The sequence below is a fragment of the Phalacrocorax carbo genome, chromosome 1 (genome assembly GCF_963921805.1).
Source record: "Phalacrocorax carbo chromosome 1, bPhaCar2.1, whole genome shotgun sequence".
Classification (NCBI taxonomy): domain Eukaryota; kingdom Metazoa; phylum Chordata; class Aves; order Suliformes; family Phalacrocoracidae; genus Phalacrocorax; species Phalacrocorax carbo.
The window spans coordinates 42,393,830-42,409,859 of NC_087513.1; the positions used below are offsets into that span (position 1 = coordinate 42,393,830).

General features: G+C 44.0%; 1 long non-coding RNA gene across 3 annotated transcripts in view; it reads right to left on the reverse strand.

The window, feature by feature from the left end:
* Positions 1–10,876: 10,876 nt before the first annotated feature.
* LOC135314321 (uncharacterized) overlaps positions 10,877–16,030 on the reverse strand; it is a 49,380-nt gene continuing 44,226 nt past the window's right edge. For 2 of the 3 annotated variants that reach the window (XR_010373828.1, XR_010373826.1), the window contains exon 2: positions 10,877–14,281. This is a non-coding gene — a long non-coding RNA (uncharacterized LOC135314321). The remainder of the gene's footprint in view (positions 14,282–16,030) is intronic. The other variant, XR_010373835.1, reaches the window with a different exon arrangement.

Below are 16,030 nucleotides of genomic sequence, written 5' to 3' on the forward strand. Positions count from 1 at the left end.
AGGCAGCAGGCAATACTTTAACCTTGTCTTTGTCAATTTTCTGCTGTGTATCTCTAATCAGATTCATAGCTCACATTAATGTTGTGGTACCAACTGCTCAGCAGCCACATCAATATTTCTCAAACTTTCCAGCTGAAAACTATTCATAATTCAGTGTTACATATTGATTTTGAAGACTCATGACATTTGAGCTGCTGAGAAAATGAATGGGGCTCATCTGGGGTCATGTCCTTAATCCCTGCATACAATTGATATCTGGCTTCTGTAGCTCCTTCCCTCAACTGAGAGATAAGCAACTTAGTAACTGAGTATTTCCTAATTGCTACTGCAGCACAGGGAGCCAGGCAAATAGCACATATACCTCCTTAAAGTAGTTCTTATACATGCATGTTCTCTAAAGCCTCAACTTTCATACGCTGCATTGGGAAAAGATAGCGGGGCGGTGGGGAAAGTTTCTGGAGATGTTAGGTTTGCCAGCTGCATTGAGAAAGCTTGCTTGCTATTCCCATCTTGCTCCACACAAGCCACAGTCAAGAAAAGTACAGGCAGAGCTACGGACTAGTCTGAGCTCCCCTTACTTCCCAGGGCACTCCGTTCCCATCAGCCAGCCCTATAGGAAGGAGCAGCACCAGAGGCGGGACTCCCTGCTCTCAGATGCTCTGTGCTCCATGCAGAGGGAAGCCAGTTACGTTTAGATCTGTTACATGGTCATACCACTTTGCAGACTTTGGATTTGCTGTCCAGTAATGGTGGATTTCAATTTGATGCTGTGGATGGCTGCAAAGAAAATTAAAAAAAAAAAAACCAAACCAAACGCAAAAGTACTTGCAAGCAAAAATTACTACACTTCTGGTATAAGAGGCATTCATTTTCATGGGTTCCTCGAAACAGTTCTATAAACCACAGTTAGGGAAGAGTGGACAACATTTCTAAGTCATGGAGCCTCCTTTCACTTCCCTAAACCATATCTATGAGTCCAAATTGGATCTTCAGACATGGTGAGGCTTGCCTAACACTGTCTAAATTTAATCTGAGTGGCGGGTTACCTGCAACCTTGAAGGTCACACACTTATTTAGGTTCCTATTGTAGTTTTCCAAAGATGTCATTCTCCTTGAGCGATATGAAAGAGCTCTGCTGAACCTCATCTTAACAAATTGCAGTGGCACTCAGCAATTCAGGGCTGGTTGTCCTGAGCTTGTTCTTCCCAGGGACCAACTGCTACTCCAAGGCCACTGGAAAGACCTTCCTCAGCAGAATAATGCCAGGCAAAGCAGACTAAACATACTCCTCCCCTGAAAGGCTCTTTTCTTTAAGGTCACACCAGCTAGGGAAAGCCAAACCCTTCTACTTCTTGCTGCAGTTATCTCTGAGGGGGGAAATAATTTCCTAATGCTCTTAATTGCTTACTAGGGCTTGGCCTTTAAATATTTGTGCTACCATAGTCCTAAAGACTCATATTATGCCAGGACTACTGTGCTAGAGGCAGTAGGTGTTAAAGGTAGTCACCTGCCGACAAGATTACAATTTTAGATTAAGCTGAGAAATAAGAGCTGGGAAAACACGACTGACACAAAGGAAGAAGCAGAGTGAGGCTGGCATGGTTTCCATGGGCTGGCTGTGTACGCAGTTTTAGGTATGTTTATAAGTATCTAAACAAATACTTAATAGCACATTTCCTCAGTTCAACAAGAAGGGTGAGAAATCCTATTTAACTGTGTAAATACTCAATCAGATACTGCGTCTAGTGAAGCAAGTGGTTTCTGATGCAAGCATTCATACACAGTTTTGAGTAATGACTGATTTTCATGTTATGTAAATCTGATCCTCTAGGTATTACTCTCTGGATAAGACGTGATTAAATTTAATGTCAGAACTTAAATGTATTCTCAAAGCTTCTGGTTAGATAGCTGCTTACATGGAGATTTATTATGCTCATGTTGGTATGACTACTACTGTTCTGCTGGTTGCTTTCAATGTTCTGGCTACAGACAAAATGAATATTTCTGCATTGCTAAAATGTTTTATAATTCATACTTCCAGGGAGTAGCAAGCAAATAAAATAAAAAGAACAGATGTGGTAGACTCATGCTAATAAAGAACAATACAGTTTCCATCTCTTGAATTTTGTTCCATGGTATTTATGAATTGTTCAAAATGAGACAACGTGAGCTCCCCGTGTTCCCTCTGTGCCCCGCTGAGAAGGCCTTGGCAGTCAGGACAAATAAGCCATGTGATATTGGGAAGTCTGCATTGAATGCCCCCTCAGATCAGCTAAGCCAACACCTACACAGAACCAGTAAGCTCATTTTACCAAACTATGCCCCAGATCTTGCAAGTTTTGCATGTATGAAAGAGGTGAGCAAATGCATAACTTCTAGCAAAACTGGTGATGCTTCAAAATCAGAAGGTTAGGAGGGCAGAGCTGAGAGATCTGCATTTCTGCAATAATAATTGAGCTTTCAAAGCATTTGTTATGGTGTAGAGTATAAAAAGGTTTCAAAAATAGCACAAAATATGGAACACAAAAGGCAAAACTATGACAAATGGCAAGTGTATTACAAAGTGATCCGAAGTACTCCTAATCAATGAAAAAGCTCCCTCTGCATGATGGGCTATGTCCTTGTTTTCCCTCTGTCATATCTGGTGTGGCTATCTGCAAACAGGAAGAGCAAGTGGGTACATTTCTGTCTTGCAGCTTAGCATAAGGAGCTAGGATGACCTCTAGCTTTGAAAGGACACGATTAGAATGTTGCCCTGGAAGTAGTCATCAGGAAAGGTGCAGTTGCAACCCTGTTGGACAAGGTACATGTTTATGTGGTCAAAATACTCTTCAAAAGGAAGCTTTCTGAACAACCAACAACTTCTGTAAAGGAGAGGAGCCGTGTCTACATCCAGCCGTTAGTCCCGAAGCCATCTGAGTTGCACAAATCCCTCTCAGCAACGCAACGATGCAGCCTAAGCTCTGTGCACCTGGGAAGGCTTATGCTTAAAGACCTGCAAGCAGGGAGGCGCTTTGGGTTATGCAAGTTTTGAATTTCTTAAGTATTTGAACAAATAAAATATTTCCTTAATATCAAATCAAAGTCAAATCTGTTGATGCTTTGCTTTTCTAATACCAAAAACGAAGTCCAGGGTGCTTCAGGGCTCTATGCTTATGCACATTATTAAGGTGTTTTCCCTCCAGCTTCATTGTAGGCTTGAATTATTCATGAAAACATACCTTCTACATCTGCGGATATGGAAGATAACACATTTTCAAATGAAAAGTCTGCGTTGTAATGCAAACACTGTCTGTGGCAGAGAGGATGCATAAGCAGTCAGGGTGCGGGCTGGCACAGGTAACAAAGTCTGTTCCAGAGGCTGTGACTGGCCTGATAAAGATTTTGCATGTCAGGCTAGAAGGACATTGGAAGAGCAGTGAAAAATGGAAAAGGTTTAGTAAAGTTGGCCTAAACCATGGCTGGCTCAGCACTCAAAGTAAGTCATTTAATTATTTCACATGAGCAGTAAAAGATGAAGCAGTAGCGTAGGTACTGATCTGTGCTAGTAGCACTTCTGTTTGGCTTCTCAAGTGGGCTCTATTTGAGATCAAGAATGTGCTGTGAAACACAGATGATATAAAGCAAGTTGTGAACAGAGATCTCTGGGGTCTCCACCCTACGGTCTCCTTCCCACCCCTGCTGCTCAGTTCTTCACATCCCACCCAGGAGCCGGCGAGGCCACAGCTGTCCAGACACTGACCTGCAGAAATTCTCATTTGAGGTGCCCCTTGGGCTGAGGGTCACCTAGACACCAGGTCTCTGCCCTCAGAGGTGTTTGGCCACCAGCCTGCTCCCAATGCATCAGCACCACAGTTGTGCCCAATTAAAGATACAGTTAGGGTCAGACCTAACATTTTGGGCTTCTCTAGGAACTCTGTGGACAGCGGGTGGGGATGCCCCTTCCTGCAGGTGCTGGAAGTGCCAGCTCCATCCCCATCTCCCTGCCAGCCTTAGGGAGTGCCTGACACTTTGTAACATGGTCTAGGTGGAGCCCACTAATTTGGGGAGAATAAGAAATGGGAGCTGGAGCCTCCTAGAGAAGGAAGGCTGCCTGCCTGCTGGAATTAGACCCTGTGATTAGAAAGGGGTATTTAACCTCAGACACTGACTCCCAGGCATGCCAGGCTGGTGTGAATGAATCTGAAAACAGTGACATTTTGTATTTCAGTTTACACACATATACAAGCACATATAGATATAATTACAAGCTGTGCTAGGAATAAGTTTGTACAAGGGCAGATGTAACTTTGGGATATGTCTGGGGGTCTGAGCCCCTCAGGCAGTCTTCAAATGACCTCCAACCTGCAGAGCAATAGAAAACCATGTGCTGTGCATGCAGAAGTGAGCATATGAAGGCTGAAGAAGTCGCAAAGCCGCACTGAGGCTATAGTAGTTGTAATTGCAGGATGCTGGTGAGACGCTGTGGGCACCGTTCAGCTCTGCTGTAGCTGAACATGAGCCTGAGGGCATTAACTTGCATGAAGGTCCTGGTGGAGAGAGGGGCATAGGGGCCACAACTCTATGGAGACAGCACTTCACCTCCATTAATTGCATTCCCTCCACATTTTGGCCTCCTACCTCTGCCTTTCCTTTACTACATTTTAAGCAATTTGAGACAGAAGATGTATAAATTACCATCAACTGGACACATCTTTCAGACTGCACTGGTTTGAAAACATTCTTTGTTCCCTCTCAGATGCTTCTCTACGTCTTATTAAACACAGTGAAGGAGGTGTGCTGTCTCACTCAGAAGCCTGCCAGTGCACGGAGAGCAAACTATACCTTAATATGTTATGAAATCCATATCCCTGCAGTGGAAGGACCACTGCCTTCACAAAATATTAATTTACTTGACTCCAAAATCATGCTTTCCCCCAGCTTTCCCAGAGCTGCCCTGCAGAGCCCCTCTGTGTTCAGTCTTCCTTAGCGCAGGCACCCACCCTTCGTGAATCCCTTAGTCTCCCTGTCTCACCTCCTCTTTCACACACACGCACACTGAAAAAAAAACCAAGCTGAAAGCAGCAGTGCAAAGGCACTACAGATGATTTATGTCAGGCTGGGTGCATCAGAAGAATTTACTGGAGCAAAAAGGCCCTGGATCTGGAAGAGGTCAGCCCACTATTTCAAGCGCTGTCATTGCTCCTGGGGACACATTATGGCTGGTGACACCAGTGAAGTGCACTCATGCGAGTACCATTTTATGCAACAGAACCGGAGGCAGCAAGGCCCCTAATTCCACCTCAGCTGTGATGGGATTTGGACACCTAAACCTCTTAAATCCTTTTGTAAACCTCATTGTAAATGTCTTTGATGCAAAGTAAGAAAAATCTCTCCTGTCAATAGAGCACATCTGTACTGGTTCTTAGACTGTGCCAATACTGTGAAACATAACACATCTAATTAACACTGAATGCCTCCTCCCTCAGACCCGGGAATGCTGTATGCCTGTCTCTGTGTATGTGAGAGAAAGGAAGGCTGAATGAAAGCGAGTCTTAGATTTTGTCCTCTAAGTGCAAAAAAAGTGAGAGAGGATTTTTTTAATCAGCATTTAGAAACCCACTATAAAAAATAAGGATATAGAGCTGAGGGTGTACTAAGTCCAACACAGTAAGGTATTTGTGCTACTGGATGCATCATTCACCTCCTCCTTTCATTATGTTCTTCTGTATATATGACACAGAGGTAATATTACTTTATACTTCTGGAATAAATTTAAGGACCCAAAGCAATTTTACAGGTATTAGTCTGATAGTGGCTTTGGATATAGGGCAATGTTCAAGCAGGGAACCAGTGACAGGGCTGAGAAAAGACTCCTCTTTGCCCTGGAAGTAGGACTGTCCTGGAACACCACCATTAGCCTTTCCCCATGTCTTGAAAATGAGTTTTTTGCATGTTGTTTTGAGCTGCTACCCCTTATTAAATCACCCTGGAAGAATACAGACAGCTCCACAGACTCCTGAAGTGACAGGTTTATTTTGTTCTACTCCATCATAAGGCACTACGATCATCTGAAAGAACCAGAAAATAATCTTGACAGAACAAAGGAAGAGAAGCAAATATTTCTCTCAGTGACCTCAAAGCCAGCAGCTAGTGAACTGCAAGCCCTGAAGCAGATGAATGAGTACAGCACCAACAGCACTCTTATAGGTGCCTTGATCTGCCTGAGCTACAGCAGTCACCATTAGCAACCGCTGCGGTGAAGGCAGTATATCACCGGTGACAGAGGAAAATGAGGGGGAAATGCCTGCTGATTTAAAGTAGCTAAAGATAGTGGTATACAGAACACTATACAGATCATATTGTTGCTATCCTTCAACTTCTTTTAATATAGGTACTCTGATTAATATTTTATAACTGCTAGAAAACAGGAGCTAATGCTTTGCACACACTGAAAAGGAAGGATTTCAGCTCTTGCCCGGTAGCATAAGGGCTGTGCGTTCCTAACGCTAATGGCTTGCAGCACAGCCGACCTCTGACCCATCACTGGGCTGTCCTGCCCTTCTGGGAACAAATCCTGCATTTTGCAAAGCCAACATGGCAAAGGGTTTGACACAACTGGCAGGAGCTCCCAACTGACAAAATAAAGCCCGAAGGAGAGGGGCTGCTGATTTAGTTCAACCCCTCGCCTCTGGCTTTGCCTTACTTCATATGTGGTGCATTTATGCCTCTAACAACAAGCCTTGGCACCAATGAAGTGATGGACTTCCTTACATACAGCAACGAGTAACAGCCACAGCTCTAGCCAAGACAGTTAATTTAATTATGGAGTCTAGAAAATATTTCTCCTGGAGATTCTCATCCCTTTTCCCAGATCTAAGAGAGCCTGATAAATATTCAGACTTCTGGATGTTTATATTCACTAACAAAAGCTGTTGGCTAACTTCATGTACACATAACCATTTTTAATTTTTCTTCTATTCTGAAAGACATAATAAGGATGCCAGAAGATAAAATATTCCCTTAAAAGGAATATTCCTCTAAAAGAATAAATTATATTAATATAGAATATGAAGAGATTAATCCTAATGACTCTATAATAAAAAATTTTATATTTTTGCCCAACCTCATCCAGACCAGACATATATCCTTTAATGTGTATACTTATTTTTCTTCCTCAGTAGAGAACGCAGTTTAGCTTTGAGAAGAAACTGAGGTATTGATTGTTTTTTAATTCAAAAGCTTTACTAAATGTGTAAGCTGGTCACTTTGACACATTTGGAAATAAACTCAGGACAAGATCCAGCAGGGGCTCTAGGTTGTCTATTCTGGTTATTCACACTTTTTTCATCATATTACCAGATAAATTTCAAACGTGAATCTGCCTTAGCTTATTGTACTAGTCATTTAAGATTTCTTTTCTATCTTCCTCTTCTTCTGGGTTTTGAGAGATTATTCATTTTCAGGGGTCCCCACCTTCAGTTCATGCAAATACCAGCAACACTGGTGACGGTAGCAGATTCTGTACTCTGCCCCATCACCCGGAGGAGGAGATGTTCAGCTGTTTAGATGGCGTGCACGTACTGCTTTACATTACCTTGGAGATCACTGGTGCTATGCCACCACAGCATCAAAACCCTGTTCTATTTAGTGGAAATTACATTACCTGCATAAAACAGATTCTTAGATTAAAGTCTTAAAGCCCTTATTTTGCTGCTTTAAAAAACACTAGGTGTTTCATTCCCTTCCCTTCTTTTCTCTTTTTCCCTTTTTCTTCCCTCCTTTCCCTCCTTTCTTTCTAAAACTGAGCTGTACCTGTTGTTAAAAAACTCGGTTTTCCCACTTATTTAAGGGCAATTTATTCTGCATATCAAACAACTAAGTAGCGGTAGGGGGTGGAGGGAACCACAGAACACACAAGTGCAAAGCTAAAAACAAGGCATTCCTGCTGCTGCCTCATGTCTTCCATCTGGGTAAGGAGAAATGAAATTGTCAGTGTAGATCCTGCCGCTGCCCATTCTCTAACAGGCACCAAAACTGGGGTCAACACCAGTGCCTATGTTTTTCCAGACTGAAGAAGAAGTCAAAGCCCCAGAAACAGGCATTTTTGTTTTCAAGTCATTGAAGTCAATGGGATTTGATTATATGAAAGCCACTTCTTTGGTTCAAAATATCTAGTGACATGGCAGTCCAAACAGGCTTCATGAACAAGGTTTAATGTCAGACTACGCTGAAAAATAAGTGCAAGGACCTGCTCCTTGTTCCAGCAAAATGCCACTGATTTGGACGTAGTTCTTGCCTGAATAAGCTCTGTAAAATAGACGTGCTGGCTGTCAGTGAGGTATATTTGGTCTGTGCGATTTTTGAAATAAGTGCTTTCTGCTCTCACATTTTCTGAGCACACTCTCCCATCAGGTATTTATACATATTGATGAGATCCCCCCTGAACCTTTTCTTCTCCAGGCTGAACAGTCCCAGCTCTCACAGCCTCTTCTTATAGGAAAGATATTTCAGTCTATTAATCATCTTAACGGCACTGCTCTGGACTCAATACAGTATGTGCATGTCTCTCTTGTACTGGGGAGCCCAGAACTGGATACAGAACTCCAGGTGTGTCCTCACCAGTGCTAAACAGAGAAGGATCATCACCCTTGACCTGCTGGTAATGCTTTTCCTAATGCAGCCCAGGGTACCATTGGCCTTTTTTGCTGTGAAGGCACGTTGATGTTTCATGTTGTCCACCAGGACCCCAAGGTCCTTCTCGGCAAAGATGTTTTCCAGCTGATTGGCCTCCAGCATATATTGGTGCATGGGCTTGTTCCTCCCCAGGTGCAGGACTTGGCACGTTCCCTTGCTGAAGAACTAACTTTTGCATACAGTCCCTCAGATGTTTACAATATGCAGAATATATGCATATTGGAGTTATATTTCTAGAGTATTTTTCATGTGCCATTGTCATCAGCAAAGTGTCATTTCCCTGGCAATAACCTGAATCATATATTGTGCTGGAATTATTTTTGCCTCTCCCAAGCCTGCATTTGGTTTTGCATAGCTCCTCCTCATGATGAATGCAAACAACACATACCCCTGCGCTGGCAATAGCTGCCTTGTTGAGAGGGTGGGAAATAGAATCACTATACCCCCAAAAGGAGATTAAAAACAAAACAGGGAGATTAGAAAACAGCTGTTGGGGAGTGGTGATGATGGGGCAGAAAGAGGACACTCCCAAGGCAAACATCCTCCGCACCACAGTTCAAACCAAAATAAACCAAACTAAATATAGAGGGAACTAAAGGGATAGTCTCTGGATATAAAATGTGAGTCAGACCATACTGAAGAACAGGACAGGTGGTACAATACACTGGACAAAAGGCTGTTTACCTTGCACGCAGAGGAGCTGTGAGGGCTCTGATGGGCCCCAGAAGAGCTTCTCCCCTACGTTCTTGGAAGGCACCTCCACCTGTCAAATGAGGGTACGGTGCGGGCTAGGAGGCACGGTTTCCAGCTCCGCTCACATTTTTCTTCCCCCCGAAAGCTTCTTTCTCCAGCTCACAAAGAGGCTTCAGAAACACCTGCAATATGAACTTTCTCCACACTCTTCTTTTGATCTGCTGCCCAGCCATGCCAACACCACCCCTTCCTCCCCACCACTGCACAGTGTGGCCTCGGCCCCTCACCTGTCTGCTTCTGGCTTTTCTGTTTTCTGGGGGCTGCCACTGTGCCTCTCCCAGCCATGGGGCAGTGGGCTGAGCTGTGTTAGCTGGAGAGGGCACCAGGGAGTCACACTGAGCCTGGACCAGTCACTGTAGTGCCCAGCAGGCCAAGAAATCTATGCTTTTGGCTACAGGCGAGGTGAGGAGATGAACTACTGGGATCAGTGATACCTAAGAAGGACCTGTGACCAGGCATGACTCGCTCATAGAGAAGAGCACTGGAAATAGGAAGCATCTCTAAAGATGGGCTCAATGAAACTAGAATCAATCCCTATAAAAGCAAAGGTGAAGCAGAAGATAAGTTGTCTCAATTGCTGATACCACCAATCACCTACACCTACAGCTGAGCACCCCACCCCTTCCTCAGGCAGAAGAAATTAATGACCTTGTCCTCTGGTGTAGCGAGTTTGCTGAGGAATTAACCTTAGCAGAGGCTCTGTCTCCCAGTTCCAGACAGCAACCAGTAACTGCCATGGGATAACTCACAGGTCCTGAATCTCTGGACAAGAGGAACACAGACTCATCACTTTGCCTTTGTTTAATGAAGAGACGCCTTCATTAAGTGTGCATGTGGGTATCTACTACCTGAGGATAGGTTCCCAGAAATAAACACCAAGGCACCATCAAACTAGTTATGAACTTCTGGATTAAAAAGCAACACTCTTCAAAAGCTGCTACAAACGCTGATTGATTCACTGCTGAGGAAATCTTGCATTTTTGTATGGGAAGGAAGAAATCGTAACAAAAATATGTAACAGAGACTGTCAAAGTGGAATTGCTGACAGTGCAAAGCAATGTGGGGTTGTCACAAACTGGGCATCTTCCCCCCCACCAGAGTCTAAGGAAACTGGTGCAAATGCTGGGTTGCCAAGGGTGTGTCACGTCAATGGTTATTCTCTGTGAGTGGGCTCAGGGCACCCACCTTATGGGCTGTTGCTGCTGGTGGGCTTGCTCTGAAAGGAAGCTGGCTCCACCTTAAACGCTCTGAAGACAAATTAATACAACCCCATTGCTTCTAGTGTTAACTTCATGATTTGATTTCATTACATGCTTGATTAATTTAGTGGCTGGATAATTTGAACCCATTGATTTATAGATTCTGGCTTAATTATAACCTTAACATTATCATTGCATTGTTCTGTTTTTAATTAGCTCGGCAAGACTGCAGCAAGTGAGCCCAACAGTCAGGTTTATGTGTTTATTTTCCTGTTTATACTTGCTAAAAAAAATGCAGAAAAATGTGTGCTGATAGCTATTTAGAATCCCAAACACTTGGAAAGAAAACCGTAACAGATGCTAGATGTGTTTGGCTTTTTTCCCCTTAGTAACTCACACAAGGCAGAAGATACCACCTCTCCCACACAGATAATGAGCCATACTGACCAAAGGATCAAATGACAAATTATTGACAAGTAGCTACAACTTCAGACTTTGTCAAAGGGGTACTGATTTTCCTAGGTTAAGAAACAAAATAAAAATAAGGAAGATGAAGAATCATCAGGAGAAAATATTCTCAAACAAAAAGCGCACAAACCAGTGCACTTTCAGAGAAGTACTATTAAAAAAAATAAAAAAGGACAACAGCATTAAGACTTCTCAGGGATTTTCTTCGCTTCAGGTGTCAACAAAGGAGGCGAGGATCTGGACACAGAAAGGAAGAGGGGCACAAGATAAGTGACTGTAGCAAAACTATTTTAGACCTGCAGCTGTGTTGTAAGAGGTCCCTGCATGGCTCTCAGCACTCTCCCACATCAGGGGGAGTGTTCCCTTTTCCCTGACAATGCACAGAAGGCAATATCCTCCAACCTTATGCCTCTCTGCCATTTATTGCTGGCTGCTTTTGTTTGTTGCAGTGCCAGTGACAACTGCTTGAGCTTACGCTGCTGCCATTTGTGCAGGTCTCTGTGCAGAGAGGAGGCTGGTGCCCTCCTCCAGCTGTTGTCACAGGAATGAAATATTGGAAAGTGAATGCCTCATATACTCCACGAACTGGGGAAGTTCATGGCACTGCTTTGATCTTTTCATTATTCCACAGAGCCATTGCCTGACTATTCAACCCCAGCTTGACAGCTTGAATCATTAGAAAGAGGGACATTAATGCATTTAATATATATACATGACCAGAATGCTGACTGTTGACAAGGTCAAAGAAAAATAATGAAATGCCATAATTAACAAAATATATTGGCTATTAAAATATGATGCCTCATTCTCTTGACAGAGACGCTAACAAGAAAAAATGACCTTATTAAAAGTCTTCATGTTCCTGTAAATCAGAGGCATGGTTTTTATGGTGCTGCTGGCCACAGGTTCTAACCAGCAAAGCCTCCAGGAGATGTTCTCTGCAGAGCTCCGCAGCCCCGTGAAGTGCTGGGCGGGAGTGTCACGCTGAATTAGAGCTGGGGATACCTCGCTGAAAAGGTCTGGTCCAGCAGTCATCTTTGCTTTAAACCCACACCAATCCACAGCCGCCTGAATTAAAGTACCGCAGCGTGGCTAAAATGAGCCCTGCATGTGCATTGCAACGATGAGTGATGGTAGGAACTGGATGCATCTGAAGCACAAGATGCATCAGCTAAAAGTAGCCAATAATAAACAGCATTATCTAATAGAACCCAGGGCAAAAGGTTTGGATTTCTCTGTCTTAATTTATGGCAGCCTGTTTCCAATCTTAATGCTTCCATTATTCATTCTTCCTAAGTGCAGAAGAAGGAATTCACTGCTTGCACTACTTGAATTCTGGAAAGGGACGATGTTATGCAATTTGTTATTCTTATTGGCAGTTGGTGGCTTCTGGTGTTTTGGCCTAAAACCTGAAAGCCCATTAGAGGGTGTATCAACACCACAGCTACAAATAAATCCTTAAGGTTTGAAAAATATTTCTTCAGTTGTAGCAAAAAACAAGCTGCTGTAACATTAGGAGGAGCTTTAACTAATTGGAACTGTTTAATGCATGCTCAGCAACAGCTGGAATAACAGAAAGCTGTGTCTGACTAGGAACAGCAGATGTTACGAATTTCATCTGGTCAGATCCGGTGGCTGATGGGGAGGTCCCGCTCCACATCTGTGAAACAGTCACCGGATTCCACATGCCAACTTTCTGAAGCAGACAGGTTTAGAAATAAAGGAGCACATTTTCTCCAGAACTGTTGACAGTGAAATATGCAGCTCTCAGGCAGCCTTCAGAGTAGGTCGAAAACAATGAGTGTGTAGAAACACTTTATAAATGCTAATTGTGAAGACCACTATGTTCAAAAATTGTGATTTGTGCTCCAAATGTCATAATATGCTATTTTAAAGTCAGAGATTAGGCAATATTCAAATTAGAAACAAGTATGGGATTTTTATTACAGTAATTATGCCACTGCAGTTGCTGGCATGGATGGATGACACTAATTATACTCTGTAAAAATGTCTTCTGTATCTTACATGTTCACAAAAGACAAAGCTTAGTGGGCATAAGACCACTGATGTGATAAAAGCCATGCGGATAATAAGGACAGGATCCAAAGAGCACTTGCAAGTAGGTTAGGTGGGTTGCAGGTATGAGAGTATTACAGCAGCAGCCTGGGAAAACCTCCCAAAAAGCATCTAGGCCCAAGATGCCACAAGCATTTCTGGTTTTCTTCCAAGCAAGTGATGGGCAGAAGGTCTCGTGGTCAAGTTTTGCACAGCATCCTGCTGGCAAGGGGATTTGGGCGGGGAGCGGGAAGCCTGAATTCATGTTCTCCCACGTGGTGATGTGCACCCCCCGGCGCCGAAGCCTGGTGTGTACCCCCTCCAAATCCCAGCAGCGCTGTGCTGCCAACCAGAGGAAATACAGACCAGCAGGAGTGAGTGTGAAGGTAGAAGTGGGAGAAGGGGAGTCTTGCCCCTGCAGCCACATGATGCAGAGGGGAATGCAGGAGGCCTGGCTCCAAAGACTTTTTATGCATGTCACTTGTAGGAGGGAAAGCTTTGTTCTTTATTGCTCTCCATGAACTGGTTAAATTACCTTCCATGCATTTTCATTGACTGTAACCAATCGTATCCAGTTGACATTCATCCATGACAGCTTGGGTGGGGTTTCTGATAGATCTTCCCCATATGTGCTGTTCTCGTAGCTCCAGAGATGGTTTTGTTGCTGCAGGAGAGGGGGAGGAGGTGAGGGTGAGTGAGATGCAGCCAGGAGCAGAGAGCTGATGTAAGCCAGGCTTCTGTGATCTGGTCTAAGCAACAATAAGAACTCCACTCTTCTGTTTTTTGCCAGTTTGTTGCAATCACACTAATTCGTTCCTTCCTTCAGCTTTATTTCTGTGAGGACTATTGACTCCAGTTAGAGATCCAGTGGGACAAGACTGCGTAGCTCTTTTCACACAGGGAAACTGCAAAGAAAGCTTCTTTCAAACAATTGTAGAATTAAAAAGTAAATAAAATTTGGCAAGCCAGACCTTTTGCTCCATTTCTATTGGGTGACAGACATGTAGAAGAAGCAGTTTTCTCATTCCCAGGCTGATTTTGAACAGAGTACCTTTCATGTTTTCCAGATATTCCTCTTCTGTTCCCACTTTTCCATTCTTGCTAACTGCACATGAGGAAGGAAATTGCACCTGCCAATAAGCACAAACCCAAATTTTTTTCAGCAAGAATGTCATCTTACACGAGGTTAAAGTGCTCAGTGAATTTCAGCCTCAGTCACTCTAAACATTAAACTCCTGGGAAGCACCTTGTGGACATTTAAGATGAGCTGGAATTGGGGTTGGCTACAATCATCTGCTTTTATGGCTTTTCATGCCTTTTCCTTTGCTTTGGCTCCAGGACTGGCTTGCTGCCATTAGCTTGCTGGGTCTCCTGCCCTTTTTCTCCTTCACAATAGCAGCAAACCTATTAATAGGTGCCAAAAACCCTTTAGGCTTTCAAGAAGACCAGCAAGTTACTGGTGCTAACACCAGAGAAACCCCAAACACCAAACCTTTTATATGTATCTCAAAATACATGTGTGAAGCCTTCAGAGGCTTAAGTGTACTCAGTGTGTTCTGCAGGCTCCACACCCCTTTTCTTATCCCAACCGTCTTGTGCTTTAATACCTCTCTGTCCTTCTCCTTCCAAGCTGAAAAACCAGTGAAACACAACCAACTTGCTTAAATAAAGATGCTGACATATAAAGAATACTGGTAAGCAAGCTTCACATGCGTGGCTTTGTGTTTCTCACTAAATAGTCTTAATTTCTTTTTTCTTTTCCCTGGCCATTTAATCAAGCTTCCCCCTCACAATCAAGAATTATTTTTATACACATTAGAAGATGTATTGCTGCAACCAATTATCCTTCATTGTGGGGGTTCACAGTGGAGCAGATATGCACCTGCAGCCCATGGAGAGCCCCACTCTGCAGCAGGTGGATGCGCCCGAAGGAGGCTGTGACCCTATGGGAAGCCCACGCTGGAGCAGGCTCCTGGCAGGGCCTGTGGCCCCATGGAGAGAGGAGCCCACGCTGGAGCAGGTTTGCTGGAAGCACTTGTGACCCCATAGAAGGGAACCCACACTGGAGCAGTCTGTTCCTGAAGGACTGCGCCCCATGGAAGGCACCCACACTGGAGCAGTTTGTGACGAACTGCAGCCCGTGGGAAGGCCCCGTGATGGAGAAGTTTGTGGAGCACTGACTCCCACTGACTCCTGTGGAAGGGACCCCACCCTGGAGCATGGGAAGAGTGTGAGGGAAGAGTGTGAGGAGTCCTCCACCTGAGGAGGAAGGAGTGGCAGAGACAACGTGTGATGGACTGACCGCGACCCCCATTCCCCATCCCCCTGTGCCATGGGCAGGGAGAGGGTAGAGAATTTGGGAGCAAAGTTGAGCCTGGAAAGAAGGGAGGAGTGGGGAGAAGGTGTTTTAAGATTTGGTTTTATTTTGTCATACTCTGTTTTGATAAATTAAATTGATTTCCCCAAGCTGAGTCTGTTTTGCCCGTGACGGCAATTGGTGAGTGATGTCTCCCTGTCCACGAACCTTTCATTATATTTTCTCTTCCCTCACCATTTGAGGAGGGAAGTAATATTGAGTGATACTGAGGAGGGGAGTGATATGAGGAAGGGAGGGCTTTGGTGGGTACCTGGCATCCAGCCAAGGTCAAACCACCACATTCATGTGTTTCTTATCCTGACTATTCACTGACTTTTTTTCTCCCTGAGCTGTCTCCATCAGATCTGGCTGGATGGGCTTGTTTGTTCACTCATTTGTACCCTGCCTTTCATCATGACCTGAATCCTCTTTATGTCACATGTTCAATTCTCTGAAGTTTGAGTGGATTCCAATCACTTGGAAAAAGAAAAAAAGTACAAACATTGCAGTTGGGGCACAAGTA